The following is a 23,539-nucleotide window of genomic DNA, read 5'->3' on the forward strand; positions in this document are numbered from 1 at the left end:
TTCCATGACGTAAAATGCAGACACAACCCTCAAATATTTGTAAGTAAGGTAAGCACGAGGAGATAGAAGATATCTATGACAACATGTGCATTTATACGTAGGACAGTTGGTGTGAATTAGGAAACAAAAGCAATCAATGTCAACAAAAACTAGTACATAATTCTTATGTCAGGTTATTTTTAGATTGACTTTTCTCTGATGCAGATTTTTATTAAGACAGGAAGTGTCTCTGTTGTTTTCTTCCAAGCCAAAGACGCAGGAGTTTCTGACATTATGTAGACCTATTTAATCGGAACAAAAAAAACTCTGGATTATATATTTATTTCATGCATTTCAGAGAAAAGGCATTAAATTATTACCTTAAAAATATCTGCGCATACGCTGTGCAAAATATATTTTTGTATGCCATGTTTGGTCAATATCTTCATATAACAAGTAATTTTTTTTTCAAAAAGCTTACCGTCTTTAGCAACAACTCTAAACAGTACACTGACCTAAACCTATCAGGCTGTATAATTCTTGAAAATTTCTTGGTTTTGTATTTATTCATTAGTTTTTTCTCACATAAGCTCTACAACGTGAAACGTTAACAGATGCTCGGCTGTCTCCGTAAACTTCGACTCTGCTGCTGAGATCATTCGGCAAAACATCGGCTGATTCCGTCACCTTTGTGATATGTAGATGAGGTACGAATCGGCCGATGTGTTGCTGAGTGCGGCCGAGATTAGAAAGACAGTGCAAAACAAAGGGAAAAAGAATACATACAACCTGTAAAGCTTGCATGCAATAAAGATCAATTCTGTTAACAATGAAAATATAGAAACGTTTCTCGGTAATTGCTATAAAAACTAGCACGTTAAATCGAATTAATTAGCGCCAATGTCCACTATTCGTTTTGTCATATTTTTTTACGATTGTAAATCTTGAAAAATTGCTAAGTCGTACGAAAATTAAATCATCAGAAAATCATCTCCCTTGCCTTGAACAGCATTTCAACCAATGAATTAATTGAAAATTTTCTCATCATGCAATTTCTACCAATCACAAAAGAGAGGAAGTGCATAGTCCGAAGACTGTAAAATACTTCAACTCGGTATACCGTCTTCCAAGTTAAACGGTAATAATTTTATTCTGGTTGTAACATACTTTTTGATTGGCTGAAAATGAGTTAAAATCGTATATCCTGTGGTGCCTACGTCACAATGACTTACGCCAAAAACGTATCAATCCGTTTGACTTTAAATTTAAATTTTGTACAATATAATATCATTTTATGAGGTGAAATTGTCTTTTTTCTACACCTAATGGTAGAGAATTAAATTATAAAGAATGAATTAAATTGCAACTCAAGTTATACGATATAACCTGGGTTCGAACAGTTTTCATTTTTTTTTCAAATTTCTTCGCGGTTTATAAAGTGTAAAAGGGAAAAATGCCCCGACCCAGATTATTCCATATAACCTGGGTAGCTTCTAAATTCATTCCTTAAATAATATATGTCTTATGGTTCACCTTTCTAGTCGTTTTCTTTTGTAAGTATTGCAAACACTCATCACAATTTTATTTTTTATTTCTTTTTTCCAAAAATGTCTATTTTAAGCATTTTATATTGAAGAAGGGTTTCAAAGAAATTTCAGATTGGATATTTGCATTAAAATTTATGGGATAGATATTTTACTCCCTTATTGAGTTGCCATTATATATTTCGTCAGAACTTTTTTGTTTTGTATATTGCCATGAAGCAGCATTTATTCAAAAACCTACATAAAAAGCAGTTACTTGCTGTGACCTTCAATTTGACATTCAGATATATCAATGACGTGTTATCAATTAACACAAGTTACTTCCATTCATATGTCGACTTGATATATCTCAATGAACGTGAAATAAAGACACCACGGAGTCTGCAAGATCTGTTTCTATAGACGATAAGGGCCAACTTGCAACTAAAATACATGACAAACATACATGAAAAAGCTCTTCCATCGTCAACTTTCTTTCTTGTTATAGTAATAATTGACTATCACCTGCACATAATGCTTTTATCTCAAACTAATTCGATACTCTAAAGCATGATCGTAGTACGATTAAATTTTAAAATTAGGCAGGCTACTGAGAAAAAAGTTGATGTTACAGAAATTTCAACAACCTCGTTTAAAGTCGGCATTTCGTAGATTTCATGGTCGTTATAATGACCTTTTTAGCAAACATAACATAACATTGGGTCGTTTTGGGGCTGACTTGTTTCATACCAACTGTGATTTGTTTTTGTTGTGATTTTTTTTTACTATGGATAGTTCCGTCTACCTGATCAATACATAGGTGTCACGGCGGGTGTGACCGGTCAACAGGGCATGCCTACTCCTCAAAGACACCTGATCTCACCTCTGGAATTTCCAGGGGTCCATGTTTTATGCTCTCTTCACTTATTTGTATTGTTTATAGATGTCACAGATAGTCGAGCGGATTTATTTTTTTTTTTTTTTAGTTTATTAAGTTTAAATATAGCCCATAAAGCTTTGTCCAGATAATTTACATATTTAATTACAATAAATAAACAAATATACAAGATCCGTTGTTGCTTGTCCTAATGGGTTTTTGTCCTGCCGCCTTCCTAACCACCGGCAAGAGGAAAAACTCTAGGGCCCAAGGGTGGCCTCTCTACTACTTCATCACGATGGAAGGGCGGACTCATTCAAGGCACTGGGTGGCTTCTCCACACAGTCTCAACATTGTCTTTAAACTATGGATGGATGGAACCTTCTCCAACATACACATACAAATGTATTACTAATAAGCTCTTGTGGCTTAACACAAATACACATTACACTCATTATCAGATTTAAAGGTAATGAACACGTCTTAGATAAGACTTAATTAAACACACATGAGATGTTTCAACTATACATACAACCCATACGCAAATGCAATATTACGAATTGCTACTTTACGGACAAACTTTTGTGACGGAAATCGTACACCGTACCTTGAAATATTCAAATACGTGTTGCTATATATAGTAATCAAATTAAACAAAACATACATGCTAAAACTGATGAGAAATGCAGTGACTGGGTGTTTTAGGACAAATGAATGATACAAGAAAATAACTACGATAAAATTATAAGCATAAACCTTACCTCAGAAACGCTGGACCATAACACATATTGAATACAAAGTAATACAAAGTAAGCCCCGCAAATAATACTCGTTACTCGGTGTAACTATTTATGCTGGTTACAAAACATATCTGATCGAGAGGAGGTAAAAGCGTCTTCTTCTCTGTACTGCCGTGTCCAAACTAACTTGCACGCCCTGGCCGGCTTTAAGGTCCAGTGAATTGAGCTTAAGTGAAGGATATGTACAGTGATAACATATTAAAAAAGAAGGGGTTCCCTACGGGATATTTACATGAAATTTAAAATACATTAACAAAAATATGATAAGTTGATTAAATGTGACAATAGATTTTTGAAGATGGATCACTGTTTGTCATCTTTACCTTTTACATTTAAGCCATTGCTGACTTTGTTACTATGACTATTACTATTGTTACAAACTTTTTGATTATGAATTTCCACTTTTAAAATGCAATTACGGTATCAAGTGCATTGTCCTTATGCATAGATATAACCGGAAAATCACATTGAATAATATAATCTTTCTGATCTTGTTAAATTGATTGGTGTTTATTTTTAAAAAGACATTTAGGGTAATTTCCAGTCTGCGAATGACGATCTTTCCGCAACGTGTTGCCAGTTTTAACTCCATTTTCTAGGACTATGTGTCCTGAAAAAGACGCCATCTTCTTCATTGACGTGCACCACAACAATACCCACACCTCAAAAGTCTGAACTAAAGGAGACTTTTACCTCAGTTATAACCAGTTGTTAATTAATGTTCATGACTAACTACTTTGGGTGATAACAACCATAATAGACTCTTATTCCAAAAGTAAATACAGAAACTGCGGTTTCAATTCTGAAACCATTTCTATTTCTCAATGTTGGTTTTTACGACATCAAAAAATCAAACGGCAAGGGATGCTTTTTTATCTCTCGCTTGTGTCATTTCCGACAGATGGGAATAAAATGCAAGAGATTTATTATGCTGGAATGATACCATGCTGTCATCGAAAGGGAGAACTACATGTATGTATATAATAGGTTTAAAGGTATTCATTTTTAAATAAAGTCTTGTAAATGGGCTTCTGGTGAAAAGACAGCAAAGGGTTATCAGACTAAAAAGGCTAATGAAACAATACAAATTGTGAGCGGACCTTTGAAAATATAAGAGGTGGTTTGAAGTGTCATGGAATAGTATTCATCCCCTGTCGACCGGTCACACTTGTCATTATCGGGAAAACAGAGAAATTTCTCAAAATCAAATCAGTATAAAAAATTATGGTCTAACAACTGGAATTATAAATATCAGTAAAAAAATCGACATAACGATAAATTTTATTGCTAAGAAGGCCATAAGTCAAAGACCATTGAATTTGCAAAATCTTATACCGTTATAGGATCAACTTGTTTTTAAGTAGCCGGTCTCGTTTTAGAAACTGTTCATACGAATGAAATGCTCTTGCGTATCGAATCAGCTGAGAGACATTAACCCCATTTGTAGGTAATGATGGTTTATTGCTACATAACTAATGGAAGTGACGATAGAAAAGTTAAAGTCATCACTATGATCATAACGTATAGTAATAAGTTAGAATTTATTGTTTTTCTGAAGTAAAATATCCTAGTATAAAGCAGATGTGTCAGACTCTATAGTATCTTTTGTTTCAAGTTCAAAGGGATATATCGAAAGAATATTATTAATTGATAAAAACACCCCTTCCTTTTGTAGAAGCTGTTTGAATTAATTTTTGCTTATTAAATATACCATAAAGTCTTTTTAATAATGGGGCACAATTAATACCCATAGATATTCCAACAAGCTACTGGAAAAACCTTGTCTCCAAAGAAAATACATAGGTATTGTTAATGATCAATTCGAGCACATTTTTTATATTGACATCAGAGTATTTCTTTGTAGAATTAAAAGTGGTTTTTTAACAAGCAGATTTGTTGATGACCAATGGCAATAGAAAATTTGGGAGTTCCATTAAATGATCATTTCATAACAAAATGATTACTGAATAATGTAAAAAGAGAAGATCAGAAGAATTTTTCATGATGTTAAAAACACACAAACACACGTTAATTTTGTGATAGATTTTTTTTTTTCAGTCTAGTAAGAAATGATATACCAACTGTTGAATGTCAAAGAATCTTTGGATTTCCCATCATATATCGGTCATATTCTAAAATGAAAATGCTCAAAATTCCCCCAAGTTTCCTTGATATTCAAACTATTATGTTACGATTCCATGCAGTTTTCTGTTTCAGTGAAAATAGAGGAATTCTGAATCTATCAGTAATTTGCTTTCACGAGACAGCTAACAAATCCACCAAGCTTTTATCACACGGCTCCGATGGCACGTGTTTTCCAAACTACGGAAACCAGGAGAGTCCTTAAAATTTTTGTTATTTGAAACTGTAGGTAGACTCCCGAAACCTCAAGTTCCTGTATTACCTGTAATACTGTTTCTTCAATTTTTGAATTCTAAATTGATACATTTTTTTTTTTTTTTTTTTTTTTTTTTTTTTTTACAAAAAATCAATAACACGTAGAATATAATACTTTGATAAGATTATACATAATTTTTGCTTACATGAATCTTAAAGAAATATATTGTTTATATTTCTTAAATTGTTATGATAAAGGAGATAAAGAAAAAAAAGTATATACGTCAATAGATGATATTCATTGTTTTCCCTTGTACCTTTCTCAATTATTTATACCATAGAAAAGAAAGTCATGGAAAAAGAACAAGTATCAGTATTGTAGACAGGGTTTTATCAATTTGCAATATTTATTTCCATTCTGATATTGATTTGATATATCCCATTTAACTCGAGATAAAAGACACCACACAGAGACACATCTGTTTCATATTTGAATGTTTTACTAGAGAAAGACAATGATGGCAAAATGACAACTAAACTTCATAATAAACGTGATTACATCAATATTTTATCGTCAACGTCCGTTATTAATGTAGTTTTCTACCATTATCACCTGCAAATGGCGTTTTTGAAAAAGTCCCCAATAAGAGACAGGTTATTGACAAATAAGTTGATGATACAAGAATATCAACAATCTCGTTTAAAGTCACAATTTCGGAAATTCTATTGTCGACAAAATGGCCTTGTTTGCAATTGCAATTGGTCGTTTGGTAGATTGTTAATCTCCCAAGGCACCTGAGCCTACCTATGGTTTCGTAGTTTTATATTGGCTCTGCACGTAGTTTGAATTGTTTTAATAGATGTTAGAGAATGATTGCCGTTCTTACCTTCATATTTGATCGTATGACTTAGAATGATATGTCTTTGTCTTCATATCATACTTATTTTTCTTATATCTAAAAAAGACTCTTAGATGATCTATGAATTAATGGCCTCAAAATCATAATTTCTTGTTGGTCTTTATTATTTGGCTTATTTAAGATGATTGGTTTAAAATCACGCCAAAAAAGTTTATTGATAATTTTGTGAAAATATTTAATGATTTTATTCAAAAACGTTGTATTGTAATTGAACGTATTGGTAATACATGTACACTAACAATTTCCAAATTGTGTTTTCGAAAATAAAATACTTAATTATTACTAGCATTCAAGTTTAGCGTGTCAGATATTTAAGATAGTTTCCATCCCGAAAATGATGTTCTTCCTGCAGCATCGCTACGAATAGCACCATTATTCCATGACTCATGTGTCCTTACGAAGACGTCGTCTCCTGCGTTGACTTGCACCACGACAATCCCTGTTCCTTCGGATTCTGAACCAGAGGCGGCGTGTGTGTGTAGTACTCCGAGTTCTTCCGTATTCACCATTAACTGTGTTGAGTGTCGCTCATCACCATAAACTCTTATAGTCCAAGAAAAGACATAGATCCCATTTTCAGGCACAATGAATATTCCTGTTGGGAAATGGTACCCGTTTCCAACGTTGGTTTTTACGACATCGAATCGCAATGGATATTGAACAGATATTGCTTGCGTGTGTTGAGACATATAGGCATAAAATGCAACGGATTTTGGTAAAGTAGGCGGGCGAGAAGTTGTTGTAATAGAGGAGAGCAATCTCTCTGAAAGATCAATGACTAAAAATGACATAAGGAAGTGTAGAAAATACAAATATATAACTGCAGTTATATGAAGAATTATTTATATATTTCTGCCTTATCATTGTCAATAAAAATCAAATGAACAGAAATTTAAAAAAAAAATCCACTGATCAGCAAAAATTTACTGGTCAAAAATCAGAGAAAGAACATTTGTATACGGTAGTCCTAAATAACAGTTTCCAGAGTTAATACCTCGTACTGTATTTGAAAATTTAATGTTTTTTTTGACATCTTCGTTGACAAGGAGGAATTACATAATGGTTCATAGATTGTATTTTGGTTTTGTTTCAAATGTATGTCAGTTATCAACAACTATCGATTATATTTTTTCAAATTGCAATCTTCAGATATACATCAGACAATTTTTTCTTGTTTCAAAGGTGAACAAAGAGAACAGTGATAATCTGAAGAAAAAATTCCACAAACACTACAACGCAGTACAGTTAAGGTGAAAAATGGAAATATCGGCGAATTTTTTATATAGAAAATACATTCTTTACAAGGATGGGCGATTCTTTTTAGGACTTTACTATTATCAGACAAATGTAATGTGGTTGAAAACTACATGTTGGGGACGATTAGATTTCTTACCTAGACTTGTGACGTACATGTAATGTGGCAGTCACGTGATTTTAGCAAATATACCTGCAGTATTGAGGTCATCTATAAATTCCAATATTGCAAGGGCATAATCACGTTGAAAATCTAAGTTTAATTTATAATTATTTTCAACACTATTTGTAGTTTGTGAAAAGTGCTGCGAACCTATATAGATTATACTATATGACTGCTAAAATTACGTTTGTTAGACCGTATGCTGAATATTTTGCTGGTCAAGTACATTAAATATAGATATAATTGATTCATTTGCAAGATTTCATCAGGTTCGCAGCACTTTTCAAATATCTTCATACCTCTTGAGTTTATGTGTAAAAGCTTGTCATAATTCATTGAGGGTATGCCCTTGCAATATATCGATTTATTACGACCCTTCTATTACCCTTCAATGAATCTGCATACAAATATACGGCAGTATCGCTTGTCTAGGAAATGTACGGGAAGTATATGATTAAAATCATAAAATATACATCGCATCCAAGTTAATGGCCTCTTATATATCTGCAAATATATTTTATTTACTTATAAAATACATTTTTCATTGTATAAAATATAATTTGATCCGCCTCTCACTGCATACAAACTGCGTCAAATTTTGCGATATGACGTCACATTGACAAGTGCATTGCGATCAGTGAATTGTTTATATATTGCTCTGTGGGATTAAATCAACGACAAAAAAACATGCAATAGTAAGTATTGATGTAGTTTAAAGCTATCCAACAGTTTAAAATAGCAAATCATTTCATTTTGTGGTAATTTGAAGAACATACACATTTGTGTGATGTCATAGTAAGCATTTCCCGTAAAAATTAGGCCCCACCTCCTTACTGCAGCCTTAACTGCGCTGCGAAATCTGTAAACAAAGCATAAAACACGGATCCCTAAAAATTGCAGAGGCGGGATCAGGTGCCTAGGAGGTGAAAGCATTCCTTGTTGACTGGACTCACCCGCCGTAATCCCCTATCTACTGATAAGGTAGATGGAATTATCCGTAGTCAAATTTAGAATATCTATAAAAACAAGGCATAACAATTGGTATGAAACATGTCAGCAAGAGTACGATCAGATGATATGTTATATTTGCTACTAAGATTATTATAACGATCATAGAATTTAGGGAATGCTGATTTCAAACGAGACGTGATTGTTTAAATCCCTGAAACATCAATTTATCCGTCAGTACACTGTGATATAAAAAGTCGACAAATGAATGGGAGTATCTATTGTTATTTGATGACAAGTCGGCGATATATTTGAATGCAGAGTTGAAGGTCACAATGATACAAGGAATTGCTTGTCAAACGCCATAGACATCGCTTCAAAACTTAACGGTTTACCGTGCTATAAACATTAGTACTTGCAGTAAATATACTTCATACTGAATTCATTGATTGATTGTATGTTATTGAGAATTTTTCATCCATAAAGAGCGTGCCCTCTACTGACTGAGTACTGTTACGGTTTACCCTAAATATATATATTTATATATATATATAGAGAGAGAGATGTTCCTCTGTTTAGGGATGCCTACTCCTCCTAGACATCTGATTCCACCTCTTAAATTTCCTTTGGCCTTTGTTTCAAAGATTTGTATTGGTTGTGGATTTTTTTTTTTTATGATTGCTCACTGTTCATAATCTTTACCTTTTTCATTTGATCACCAAATCATTACCTATTATATAGAAAGGACTACAAGGCCAGATACGTCCTAGAGTTAACTCGTTATCAGTAAATGTAAAAATTGAATGTGAAGTTGATATTACTTTTGTTTATAATTCCTTTGTTTTTGTCTTTGTAGTCTTTGATGTGACCATTTTTCATTTCGTGCCTTCCAGTTCCAATCACTTCAGGTAAAGTTGATTCTTTTATTCCTTTGCCTTCAGCTAACCTTTCTTTATTTTCATATTTTTGAAGAGAAATTTCTTTTTCAGATATTTGTCTTCTCAAATCAAAAATGGCTCTTTCTTGCTCATCAAAACTTGCTTCAAGTCTTTGAAAACGTTGGTAATATTCTGTATGTCTAGTGATCACCTTTGATAATTCTCGAACAGTCCTCTCTAAGGTCAGAATTCGATCTTCACAATTTTCAATTTCAGAATTTAAAATTTCCTGACTTGTTGAAGGAAATTTATCCTCCTGGGTATAAGAAAAATATTCGGCTTTGCTGGTCGTACTAGACGAAACTTCATTTGTTCTGTCTAAATTGACTGAATTAAACTTTTCTTTTCCAATTAATTTCTCCAGCTGTGCCACTCTTATCTCCAACAAGCGAATTTCATTGGAATCAAATGAACTGGAATCCAGAGTAAAACCCTTTTGGGGACAGACAAGAAGACTGAGAAGGACTATAATCAACATTTCCGTGTCTTCTACGAGACTGATAAGAAATGCATAACCTCCTATAATTTAATGCAAACTCTTATCTGTTTTGTCTCAGTTATAAAAATTACAGTATGTTTGAAAGACAATGAAATATAAAGATATTGCTTTTCTTCAAACATACCACTACAAATAGAATCATGATGTTCGCCCCCGTTAATCTCTCCGTGCAGTGTTAAGTATGGTATTTACTCAGGTTTTTAGTGACAGAAATGGAATATGCTATAAAATACTATTAAATCAGGAATTGATTAAATGGACAAAATAAACATGTTATAACTCATTTCCAATCTAAAAATTTCATATTTTATTATTTGAAGAAAATTTGATTGAACAAATGGAAGTTTATGGTGATGCAGAGGAAATTCGGACTAAATCATTTTTTTTTTTTTCATTTTCTTAAATTTGTTTTTCGTGCAATATTATTCATAAAATTAAGATTCTATGTGTTTTAACACCATTTTGCATATTTCATGTTGTATCAAAGCTCATTTATTATTTCAAATAATATATTGGCATCCAGTGAAGATTTTCCAAAACATGAACAAAAACCGTTCAAGAAAATGTATCTCAAGAACTCGATCATTGAACACATATAATTTTAATAGTAGCATAAAAAGAGAAACAAACGTAAGCGGAGGCTACAAAATAGTTTAGAATTCTTATAATTCAGATGTTTGTACTATTATTTTTAAAAGGGGTAAAAATTAGAAAAAAGTGAAAGAGGACAAATTCGATCTGAAAATGAAGAAGTGTATGCCTCCCTTACTTATGCAGCAATATAATTTCATAACCTGCATACGGGGTTTATATCTCTCAGTTGATTTGATACGCAAGACTATTTTCTACGTATGCAAAATTTCTAAAACGAGGTAAATTATTGACAAACAAGTTGATGAAACAAGAATATCAGCAGTCTCGTTTAAAGTCATCATTTCGTAAGTTCTGTGGTCGATAAAATGACCTTGTCAGCAAATACAATTTACCATTGAGTCAAATGCTGACTGGTGTTTTTCATACTAATTGTTAGGCCATTATTTAAACACTGAATTGTCGACGAATTTTCCTTTATTTCCCGATCATGACAAGGAGCACACGGCGGGTGTGACCGGTCGGCAGGGGATGCTCACTCCTCCATGGCACCTGATCCAACCTCTGATGTTTTGGAGCTCCGTGTTTGCTCTGCACTAATGTTTAATGGACTTTTGAACTTGAATACTGTTCATTATCTCCATATATTTTATAGTTCAAAGTCTAATTGTTAATGTATATTTAGCAAAACTAATCCATTTATACTGTATTTCATTATCAAAAAAGTTTTGTTACTTGTTATATCTTATAAATAAAGAAAATATTGTTTATAGTGAAAATTTGAGGTATTTTCCAAAAAATACCCAGGGGCAACTTACATGAAAAGAGGGTCATTGACCTAGTTATTTGAAAGTGAATAATAACTCTACAATCATAGTTCTTTTATATACAATAGGTGTTTTTCATTTTTATCGTTGGAGTTTTTTTTTTTTTTTGTCAGCTGAGTAAACGTCATCCTTAATTCTATGCTAGTTCTAATTGAGAAAGACACGACGACTTGCATGATATAAATATAACGCATTGCCCTTGCAAGGAAACTAATTTATTTGTGAAGAAAAACAAAATCATGAATTAGCAAGTATAACTTATCAATGGGTCATATTTTGTCTGATGTGTGAGGCCTTTTTAATACTAAAATTTAACTAGGGGATATTCCGTCGACCTGATCAATACATAGGGCTCTAGGCGGGTGTGACCGGTCGACAGGGGATGCTTACTCTTCCTAGGCACCTGATCCTACCTCTGCAATTTCCAGTGGTCGGTGATTTTTTTGTTTTTAAATTTCTTTGATATCGATGACTCTTTCTTATATCTTCATCTTTTTCATTTAAAGATAGAATGCCGTTAAGTATTTTGCGCATTGGTCAACAAAAAAACTGCAGCAATTATAAAAGCAGAAGTGGATGTGAATGAAAGGGACAGTTCGACGAATCTTATCAAAAAGTCGACTTAATAAAATTCTCCCATAGGGTTTGGAATGTTTTTACTACTCATAAATGTATAACCTTTCAGAAAATAACAAGTTTCATGATTAAAAGATTTTAATTATTTCATTAGAATTAATAATTATTGATGACTCAGAAAAATACACATCATAACATGAAATGGGTTCCACTTTCCATGCTATTCACACATGCGTAGTATATCATAAACAGAACATGGCTAATAAAAGACGGGAGGGCCAAGAAAAGAGTGAAAACTGAAAAAGAAAGTGTGACCAAGCCAATTTCTAAAGCAAATTTTATTTGGGATATCAATATGATCTTTGGATGATGAAGAAACGGGAGCTGGGCGAGACGCATACAGGGCTCGCGAAGACTCTCCCCGACAGTTTTGATGATACATGAACATCAACATGAAAACTCAGTGCACACTCAACATAAGAATACACCTATTCTTTGATATTATTTTCATTTAAGTGCAAATTTTAATGGAACTGCCATGAAAATATTTTTGACGTTCTGAAGGGATAATTAATGAATAATGAATTTACAATATTTTGAAATCACTTAAGAAAAGATTCTTTTATAATATGTGTGACGTTTTGTGTGTTTTGTCGTCAAATATTTTTTCCGCTCAAACAAGTCTGCGTATTTTTTAACGTACCTCGTATATGAAGACTACGATTATAAGTGATTTGTTTGAATAATTATTCAAGAAATTCTAGTCATCACAATATAAACTTAACATATTGACTAAACCAAAGAAACTTTAAACATTTGACTTCAAAAAAGACAAATTGTTCGACAGGTGTTCAGGTACATAAATATGTGATACGATGAATGCCATTCTTGTGTCACCTGCAGAGCAGAGCGACACTTAGGGATCACTTTACCCGGCTCTCACTGTCAGTCTGTCACACCCTATGTCTTGTGAATTGTAAAAGATATAGATTTGATATTTTGCACATATATTGCTTGGCACTTGGTTTTTGTAAAATACCATGGATACCGACCTCGTGACCTTTGAACTTGACCTTTGACCTACTTTTCAAAGTAGTTCATTGTCCCGATATACAGCACATTTTTAAAATTTAAGAGGTAAATCTATGCTATTTAGCATTTGCACTATTTGACATAAAACATGAAAATTAATAGCGCTACAATCCTCTTGTCCTTGACCTTTAACCTACTTTGCATAAATATTCCGGAATGTTGATTTAACCTGTATGTATTTTGGTTTTGTGAGCCATGGTTTTGATATTAGCATTTATATTTCATGTTTATGAGCTCATGATACTGTACTTTGAAACTGTATGCTTTACAATATCCACAAAAACTGAAATTTAAATACTATGAAAATACATCTTGATCGATATCCCAAAAGTATCGTTGCAGCTTTATAATATTGCAGCAAAGAAAGACTTAAATCTTTTTCGGAGGATAGCTGAAGTAAACACATATTCATCATGTCTTAAAATGAAAAAATAAATATTTCTTATATGTACTTTTAAATTCAATATTTGCTCTATATCTTGAACGTTGAGGAATCCTACTTCTGTTTGAATGTCAGATTTTATATGATAAATGCTATTCTATCGGTCTTAATATTTATGGATTTTTTTTCTTTCCTATTGTATATTATGATAATGCTAACAGCAAATAAATAACTGACCACCCTTTTATTTATTGTTTCCTTATTGATGCTATAAAGCAGACTACACGTGTGTTCCTTCGAAAACGTCTAGTCTTCTAAATGTTTCACACTCAAGCCAATTTCCAACCAGCAAATGATGACCTTCCTGCGTTGTTGCTGACAATTATCCCACGATTCCAATATAAATGTGTTCTTACAAAGACTCTGTCTCCTACTGTGACACGTATAACAACGATTCCTGTCCCTGGCATATCGGAGCGATTGCTGACATATGTGTGCATAACTCCTAGCTCTGTATAATTCACTATTAATTGTGTCGAGTGGAAGTGATTATCATTGCACCTAATTGTCCAAGTAAACACATATAACCCGGTTTCTGGAACAATGAATACTCCCATGCCAGAACGATATCCTTTTCCAACGTTGGTTCTGACGAGATCAAATATCAGATTACGCCTGCCAGATATTTTATCCGTATTTTGAGACATGTAGGCGTAAAATGCAATACCACTTACGGTTGGAGGAGGCCGTACTTTTTCTGGAATTGATAAAAATATCCATGAGAAATCTTTAATATTATTATAAAGTTTAGAAATACCTTGGAAAAAATAGCAAAGTATAAAATTGGGACCTGATCACACCTCTGGAATTTTCCGGGGTCCGTGTCTTATGCCCTGTTCACATTATTTATCGATTTTTATTGACATATTGTCAATTAACAATGGTAATTTCCATTCTTATGTCGATACAATATATCCTAGTTAGCTTGAAATAAAAGATACCACAGAATGACACATCAGTTTCCTATTTGGATATTTTACTAGAAAAAGACGTTAATGGTAATCTAACAACCAAGCTCTATGGTAAACTTGATGACTTTAACTTTTCAATCTTCAACTTCCCTTACTTACTTCATCACCTGCATACGGGATTTATATTTCTCAGTTGATTCGATACGCAAGAGTATGCTCTACGTATGAACAATTTCTAAAACGAGTTATTAACAACAAGTTGATGAAACAAGAATATCAGCAGTCTCGTTTAAAGTCGTCATTTCGTAAGTTGTATGGTCGATACACTGACCTTGTCAGCAAATACAATTTATCATTAAGTCATATGCTGACTGATGTTTTTCATACTAATTGTTGTCGACGGTTTTTTCCGTTATTTCCCGGTCATAACAAGAAGCACACGGCTGGTGTGACCAGTTGGCAGGGGATGCTTACTCCTCCATGGGACCTGATCCCATCTCCGATGTTTAAGAAATCCGTGTTTGCTCTGCTCCAAAATTTGTATCGTTTAAAGGACTTTTGAGCGTTCATTATCTCAATACATTTCATTTTATTGTCTGTAGATATTTTTAAGATCGATCACTTTTCGTTATTTTGATCTTTTTTACATTACAATTTACAGAATAGATGGGATTGAATCAAATCAGTATATACCTTACTCTGTAAGACGTTAGAGGACCACAGACCATCATACTCATATGAAGTATTTTTTTTTCTCTTTCACGGAGGGTTAAGACAGACTCTAGTAAATCTATGCTACAACTTGTAAATTTGTTTAACGGTCTAGATCTGTAATCTTGCTGTTCCCTATCAATATAATGATTTCCTTTAAAGTACAATAAAGATATTGAAATTTTCTCCCCACAATTTGGGTCCATTCTAGCCAAAGGGGAAGGGTGTGATGAAACAACTTTAATCAGCGTATCATTTGCGATTTAAATCTATTTGACTGTACCAATGAAGGTCATTTGCCCTCTTATAACCCCAGCGTAGAACTTGGATTTGAAGAAAGACCGGTGTACCTTCTATATTTGTTCAAGTATGTATCAAAAGTTATATAATGGTAATTAAACGTCCAAACATGTAAATTCGTTTCGTAAATTCTTTCATTTTATACTAATAAAGAAATTAAAAATTTCTTCAAGCAAGTCGCCTTCATATATATATATATATATATAATATATATTATATAAAAATATGAAAAGTGTAGTTACCTGGTATACTTATCAGTTGTTTTCTCACGTTGCTTTGACCCCGAAGAATATGTTGAATTGTTCTATTGACGAAAGTCGAAAAAGACATTAAGTTTCCTTCGGTTATCTTTAAACGTGTATTAAAGTCTTCCGTGTTTTTTCCTTCGATAATTGTTTCGTTCATTTAAAGAATTTGTTTCTCTATCTCCTCGTTTTTGTTTGATAGACTAACATATTTTTCTTCAAGTAAATAAGTTGCATTTTTTAAAATGTTTAAATCTTTTTCTTTGATTTGTTCGAATTCGGTTGTAAACTGCTTACATGTTGTTCCTGATTCACTTATTGTCTTGTTTGTTTCAATAAAATCCTCCAGTTTTGTTTTAATATCTGCATTTTCAAGAGTTTGTTCACAAGTTTCTTTCTGAGGAGTAGAAATTTCTTCCCAAAGAAATGATATATCTGTTGTATTTAATGGATTTATATTGTCACTTGTCAGATTTTTAGAGTTGCACATTGTACAGCGTATGATTTTCAGTTCTTCCTTTAGTATTGAGTTTTCTTTTTCAATCCTCTGTTGCCTTGTTCTTAAAGATTCCAATGTTTTTATGATATCATCAAGACTTTTCATCATATTTGAAATAAAATGTTTATTGTGTATCACATCCAAAACTAATTTTTGCATTTTCTGTTCCATTGAGAGGCGTAATAGGCTTTCTTTATTCAGAATATTCCTAAGAGAATGGGCTGCTTTTCCTGACGTTGTAGAAGGTAATGACTTAGAATTGTCCAACGATTTATTCCCCATAACAGAGGAAACACAAAGGATTCCATTAAGATAAATCAAATATCCAACTAAATTGCACTGCATTGTAAATACTTTCATCAGGCTATGTTTCTTATAACTTCTAAACAACGGTTTTACTGATAGAAAGGCAAAACGATTAAGCCAAAAATAAGGACATACACTACAATGATATAGACGGCTACATTTATCTAGAACAACACGGTTGGTTAGGAAACAAAAACAATGTCAAAAGCTATAAATTATTGCTTTTATATCATCTTATGCTACGTTAAGAGTAACCTGGAAAGAATAGTGCCTTCTAAGACAGGATTTCAATGTGTTTTTGTCAAGCCAGTTATTATTTTTTTGGCAACTGAAAATGCCAAAGTGTACTCATTATCCGCATTGCACGGAAATTATATTTACATTTTGGTCACGTTCAAACAGACATAGATAAAACATTAAGTGTAAATATACTTTTTATACTTTATATATTAAATATAAAGTGTAAAAAGAATGTGTACAACGGTTACAAAAGTTCGCAGACAAATTCATTGTAAGCAGACTATCCGCAAGAAAATAATATATAAAACAGCAGAGAGTTGAATGTTGACTGAAGGCTTCCATACATATTGTTAGATTTTTCCGTTTTCCTGATCATGAAAAGGAACACAAAGCAGAAGTGACAGGTGGAAGGGAATGCTCAATCCTCATTTCTAAAACTTCCTCCTCACTGAAGCTTGTTGAATTCAAACCACGTTTTTAATGACCATTGAAGATAGATGTATTTGAAAATTAAACATTTGCAGCACATAACACTTTTAAAATGCATGGAATTATGTTAGTATGATTAAAAAACTCTTTAGAGCAAGAGACATTTTCCTATTTTAAAAAATACACTTTGCACATGCATATGCTTCTCAATAAATGATGTCAGGTAATGAGGAAATGTTTCTTTTTATGTGATTCTGAATCCGTTATAGTCGAAACCAATAGTAATAAGTAATATTTATTTAATTCATTAGCTCGGGAAATAAAACCTCTTTGAATACTTTTCTTTACCCTGCTGATAATGCTAGACCATATGTACATATGTACTATAAGTGAACCACAAGTATTGTTTATAAAATGTACATCAAATCAGTAGTGCCAACTTTTACCTAAAAGATAAGTTTTTTTTATTTCAGATATCTTTTCATCCAAAATGATCCTCTTCATAAAATTTTATGATATGTCAGTTTTACAAGTCATGTGAATGATTTCATTTTGTTGTCTAATTTAAAAGGAATTCTTAATCTGCAAGGATACCACTCGGTATTGCTCAGCTATTTAGAATATCTCAATACCTTAACAATTTCCAATACCGATGCAAAGAAATTGCTATCATAGACTATATATTGATCAAATAAAAATTGTTTCTTACTTTTAACATTTTAAAATCTTATGAACATTTCCTGATATTAAAAGGAAATCAGTAAGTTGTTACAGAAATCTTGACAATTTAAAATAAAAAAATATTAATGCTTTTTAATCTGTTTGTAGAGTAACAGCTCATTTTTGGTAATATTGTATACTAGTCATGATTATGTTTTTTAGCAGTAGCCGCTAATTCTTGGTAGTATTGAATACCACTCATAAATCTATTTGTAGCAGTAATAGCCAATTTTTGGTAACAATGTATACTAGTCATGAATATGTTTGTAGCAGTAACAACTCACTTTTTATATCTTTGTATTCATGATTGTAGCAGTAACGCTCAAGTTTGGTAGTATTATATACGTCATGAATGTGTTGAAGCAGTAACACTCTTTTTGGAAGTATTTAATACTAGTCATGAATATGTTTTTAGCAGTAGCAGCTCATTTTTCATTTTATTTAGTACTAGTCATGAATATGTTTGTAAAAGAAACAGTTCATTTTTGTTAATATTGAATACCAGTCACAAATATGTTTGTAGCAGTAATAGCTCATTTGCGTGGTATTGAATACTTGTCATGAATATGTATCAGTAACCTCTCATTTTTGGTTGAATAATATACCAGTTATAAATATGTTTGCAGCAGTAACAGCTCATTTTTGTAGTATAGCATACTAATCATGAATGTTTTTGTAGCAGTAACATCTCACTTTAACTAGTATTGTATGCTATTCATGAATGTGTTTCTAGCAGTAATAGGTTTATTTTTTCAGTATTGAATACTAGTCATAAATATGTTTGTAGAAGTTACAGCTAATTTTTTGTAGTATTGTATACTAGTTATGATTATGTTTGTAGCATTAGCAACTCATTCATGGCAGTGTTTCAAATTAATGAATGTGTTTTAGCAGTAACAGGTCTCTTTCTGTAGTATTGTATACTAGTCATGAATGTGTTTGTAGCAGCAACGGCTCAATTTGATAGTATAATATACTAGTCATGAATATGTTTTTCGCAATAACGGCTCATTTTTAAAGTGAAATCTCTTAAAACCATAGCTATAATAACCCCCCTCATTCCACTCAAGGATGTAATAAACTTTTAAAACATTTAATCAATGAAATTAATTACAAGATTGACATGAAAGGAAGCTGAATTATATTGTTTCTTAATAATATTTGAAAAAAGGTTCATGTATATTCTCTGCCCTTTGCAATTTTCAGAAATTTTCAATAAAGTCTCATAATGCAATTAAGTACATAAATCAGTAAGAATAAAGATTTGGAATTCATGTCAAGAAAAAAGGTTCGAGCAAGGTAAAAATTTTACTTGAAATACGATTTATGAAATCAGTTAAATTTGCAGTCACAAAACAAAGAGAAATAGACTATCGTCTCTGCCAAATGAAATCTCTTCGCATAAAGAAATGAAAACATGATTATATTTGAACTAGAAGCTCCTTACTGTTATTAGAAAACGTAGGGAAAAAATATAGGTTTATAGGTTTTATAGTCATATAAAATAAAACAGTGAGGATATAAATATATGATAAAAAGAATCAGCCAGGGTTTGTGGATTGAAATGACAGGGGATACTTACTCCTCTGGCAGCTGATCCCATCTCTAATGTTTTCAGAGATCTATATTTGCTTTGCTTTCAATTTGTTTTGTTACAGTGGACTTTTAGCCTGATTACTGTTCTTAATTTTCATATTTTATTTTATCCAATTCCTTTTATGTTTTCAGTTGTCAATCTTCGGGGATAGAAAACGTGCAGTGTTGCAACCACTATTGAAATACCGACCAATAATTATTTCAATAGTGGTTGAGAGTGCATTTCAAAACCAAACACAGGTTGTAACCACTATTGAAATAACGTTCACTATTGAAATAATTATTTCGACAGTGGTTAAAATGCATTTCAAAACCGAACACAGATTGCAAACACTATTGAAATAACGTTCACTAGTGAAACAATGATTTAAATAAAGGTTTTGAATGCATTTCAAAACCTAAACCAGGCAAGCAACCACTATTGAAATAAAGATTTCAATCGTGATTGAAATAAAGATTTCAATAGTGATTGAAGTAATGATTTCAGTAGTGATTAAAATAATTATTTTGATAGTTGCTGACAATGATTTCAATACCAAAACCACATTGCAAGCCTTACTGAAATAAACCCAATATTGCAAAAGATATGAGGATAAATTGAAGATTTTATGAGGGCGCGAAGCGCCCGAAATGAAATATAAATTATATGATAATATTGAAGTGAGATATAATAATGCATTGACCTTCAATTCAACACTAAAATAACAGCTCTTTAAAGTATAACTACCTATAAATAGATAAAAACTACTCAGGTATGAAAACCTACTGCGCATGCCTCAGGTAAACCCCATCTGCTCGATAGATATAATCGATGACTTTCAATATGCGAGCCAAAACAAAGCAAAGAAAACTACAAATGTTATTTTGACAGAATTTATAATAAATACATAGCAATGATAATTCTATTTAACACAGTAATCCTCGAATTCTTATACATCAAGATCAGAATTGTAAAGCAATTATGTCCATCATTTTTAGTACTCTTAAAAAACCACCATACAGGCAATATCCGGAAGGCATCGTGGCGTCGTGGCGTTTTATGGTACAGGGTTATCCTCCTATAACATATACGATAAAAAAATAATTCAAGTATTAGGTAATGCTATCAGGTATTAAGTAATAGAAAAAATGAATAAACATCTCCCACTGACCCAATAAACAGGTAAGGGTGGGAGGGAAATGCATTATTATATCTCACTTCAATATTATCATATAATTTAGATTTCATTTCGGGCGCTTCGCGCCCTCATAAAATCTTCAATTATATTTCAAATATTTCCGTGAGATATAATAATGCATCTTTAAAGCCGAAAATAAAACTCACCAAATTCAAAACATTACGTGTATAAGACATATCAGACGAAGTATTAAGTAAATAAAAAGTTCTAAATGTTCGAGCATTTGACTAATCTGCTTTTGACAGAATTTCCTCTAAAGGTATTCCGGTATTATGCGCTCTACTTGAAGAGACCATTCTGCACGAATGCGCCTGAAATTTTGATGTATCGATGCCTGCATCTAACATAACAGACTTTATCCAGTTGCTAATCGTTTGTGCAGAAACCCCATTATGGGTTTTTTTGGTTGCGCGGAGCAACGGATCGGGTTCAGTTTTGAGCTGCGATCGAAATGATTCAGTTCGTTTCTCGTAAACAGAGCAACAATGTACCACGCAGAGTCTTTCATTATCAATTTTATCGTACTGAACAGATCTACATGCATTGTTCATCTGAGATTTTGATAGACCTGGTAAATGAAAAACAATACTATCACCCTTTCTTTCCATAAATCGGCAATCGAATCTAGCAATTTCCGAAACCCTTTTAGGAGCTCCTAGAGCGAGTAAAATGGTAATTTTTTGCTCAGTTGTAAAATCGAAAGGTCGTTATCACAAGGCAAATCAGACAAATGTTTAAGAACAACATTAATATCCCAGGAAAAAACATATTTAGGTTTTGGGGGGTCTTTTATTAATATTCCCTTAAAAAGTTGTTTCATAACAGGGACCTGTCCGACAGAAACTCCATTTAACTGCGGTAACACTGAGGAAATTGCCGACCTATGAACATTAATTGTTCGGTATTTATAGCCCTGATAAAACATCCAAGCTAAAAAATCTAGAACAGAGGCCAAAGGGGCTGAAAAGGGATCAATTGATCGTTCCAAACACCAGCTATTCCATTTCGACGAGGCACTGTCGTAAGCAGATTTTGTACCTGGTCTCCATGCGTGCAAGAGTAGTTCTTTAACTTGGTCTGAAAAACCTTCTGAAGTGTAATATCTCCTGATACCTTCCACCCTGCTAGTTGTAATGTGCCGTTGGTGATCAAAGGGTGAACTTCCCCCTAGGGAGACGTTAAGGTTCTTGAGCCCATCGGTATCAGTACTGGAAAGTCTATCGACATGTGAAGTAGGAGAGGATACCAAGGTTGCGTTTGCCATGTCGATGTTACGATCACAACTTGGCACCTCTCCTCCCTCACCTTCGCTAGACAAGGCATTATCATGCAAAGCGGAGGGAAAGCGTAACCCAGAATGTCCCTCCATGTCTGTAGCATCGCATCTGATGCCGTGCATGAGGGTCTACCCTCCAGCTGAAATAATTGTTCAGCTGGGCATTTGTCCTGTCTGCAAAAAGATCTACTGAACAAGGGCCCATTATCTTCATTAGATGACTGAATATCTGTGGATCTAATTTCCAGGAACTCGTGTCCTTGAAATGACGACTCTCCCAGTCTGCCTCTAAATTCAAGTCCCCGGGTAAATATTCCCCTGTTAGAGTTATGTCCCTTTCCAAACACCATTGCCAAATCTGACTTGCAAGTTCTATCAACTTCTTTGATTTTGTTCCCCCCATGTTGTTTATATAAGCAATTGCCACTTTGTTGTCCGATTGCAGTAGTACGTGCTTTTTTATGATTTTTGACTGAAAACATTGAATTGCTAAAAACACTGCTTTGAGCTCTAACACGTTTATGTGGTGTCCCCTTTCGTTCTGTAACCAAAGACCGCCCGTTTTTGCATTCTGACAAATTGCACCCCATCCTAACAGACTTGCATCTGATTTGACGATAATTTTCGGCTGGGGGCGGACTAAAGCTCTCCCATTCCATACGCTTAGTTTTGTCGACCACCATATTAGTTCCTGTTTCGAATCCTCGTCTAATTGTATATAATGGTCGTAACTCCCTCCCGTATGTAAGGCTCTTGTTTTTAGTAACTGTAGACTTCTGTAATGGAGAGGAGAGGGTAGAACCGCTTGATTTGTAGCCGTTAGACGCCCTATTAATTGGGCTAGATCTCGAGCTGAGACAGACTGACGACTCACCAGATCTAAGCAGTTTTGTTTTATCTTTAGCACCTTTTCTTTTGGGAGAGAAAGGGTCATTGTTTCCGAGTTTACAGTGAATCCCAGAAATTCTGTTACATGCGAAGGGACTAGAATAGATTTTTTCTGATTGATTAAAAACCCTAGAATTTCTAAGAGGTAAACAGCTGTTGATAGATCTGATTGAATGCCTAAGAGAGATTGGTTCGTAATCAGAATGTCGTCTAGGTAAATCTCCAGACGTATGCCCAAACGACGTAAAATTGCTATTGGAATTTTCATTATGTTTGTAAACACTCACGGTGCTATTGCAATCCCGAATGGAAGGGAGGTAAACTCCATTATTTTGTTTTTCCAAAAAAATTTCAGAAATTTTCGGAATTCCTCTGCCACGTTTATCGTCAAATACGCATCCTTTAGATCTAGTTTTACTAACCAATCTCCCTCTTCCATGAGATCTCTCAGCAACTGTACCCCCTCCATTTTGA

At 33.2% G+C, this 23,539-nt stretch overlaps 1 protein-coding gene across 1 annotated transcript in view; it reads left to right on the forward strand.

Annotated features, from left to right (window-relative positions):
- LOC133185803 (uncharacterized) overlaps positions 1-23,539 on the forward strand; it is a 147,588-nt gene that overhangs the window by 10,983 nt on the left and 113,066 nt on the right. The window lies entirely within an intron of this gene.

The sequence above is a fragment of the Saccostrea echinata genome, unplaced genomic scaffold (genome assembly GCF_033153115.1).
Source record: "Saccostrea echinata isolate AGI-Se365-2 ecotype Australia unplaced genomic scaffold, CSIRO_AGI_Sech_v1 ptg000012l, whole genome shotgun sequence".
NCBI lineage: Eukaryota > Metazoa > Mollusca > Bivalvia > Ostreida > Ostreidae > Saccostrea > Saccostrea echinata.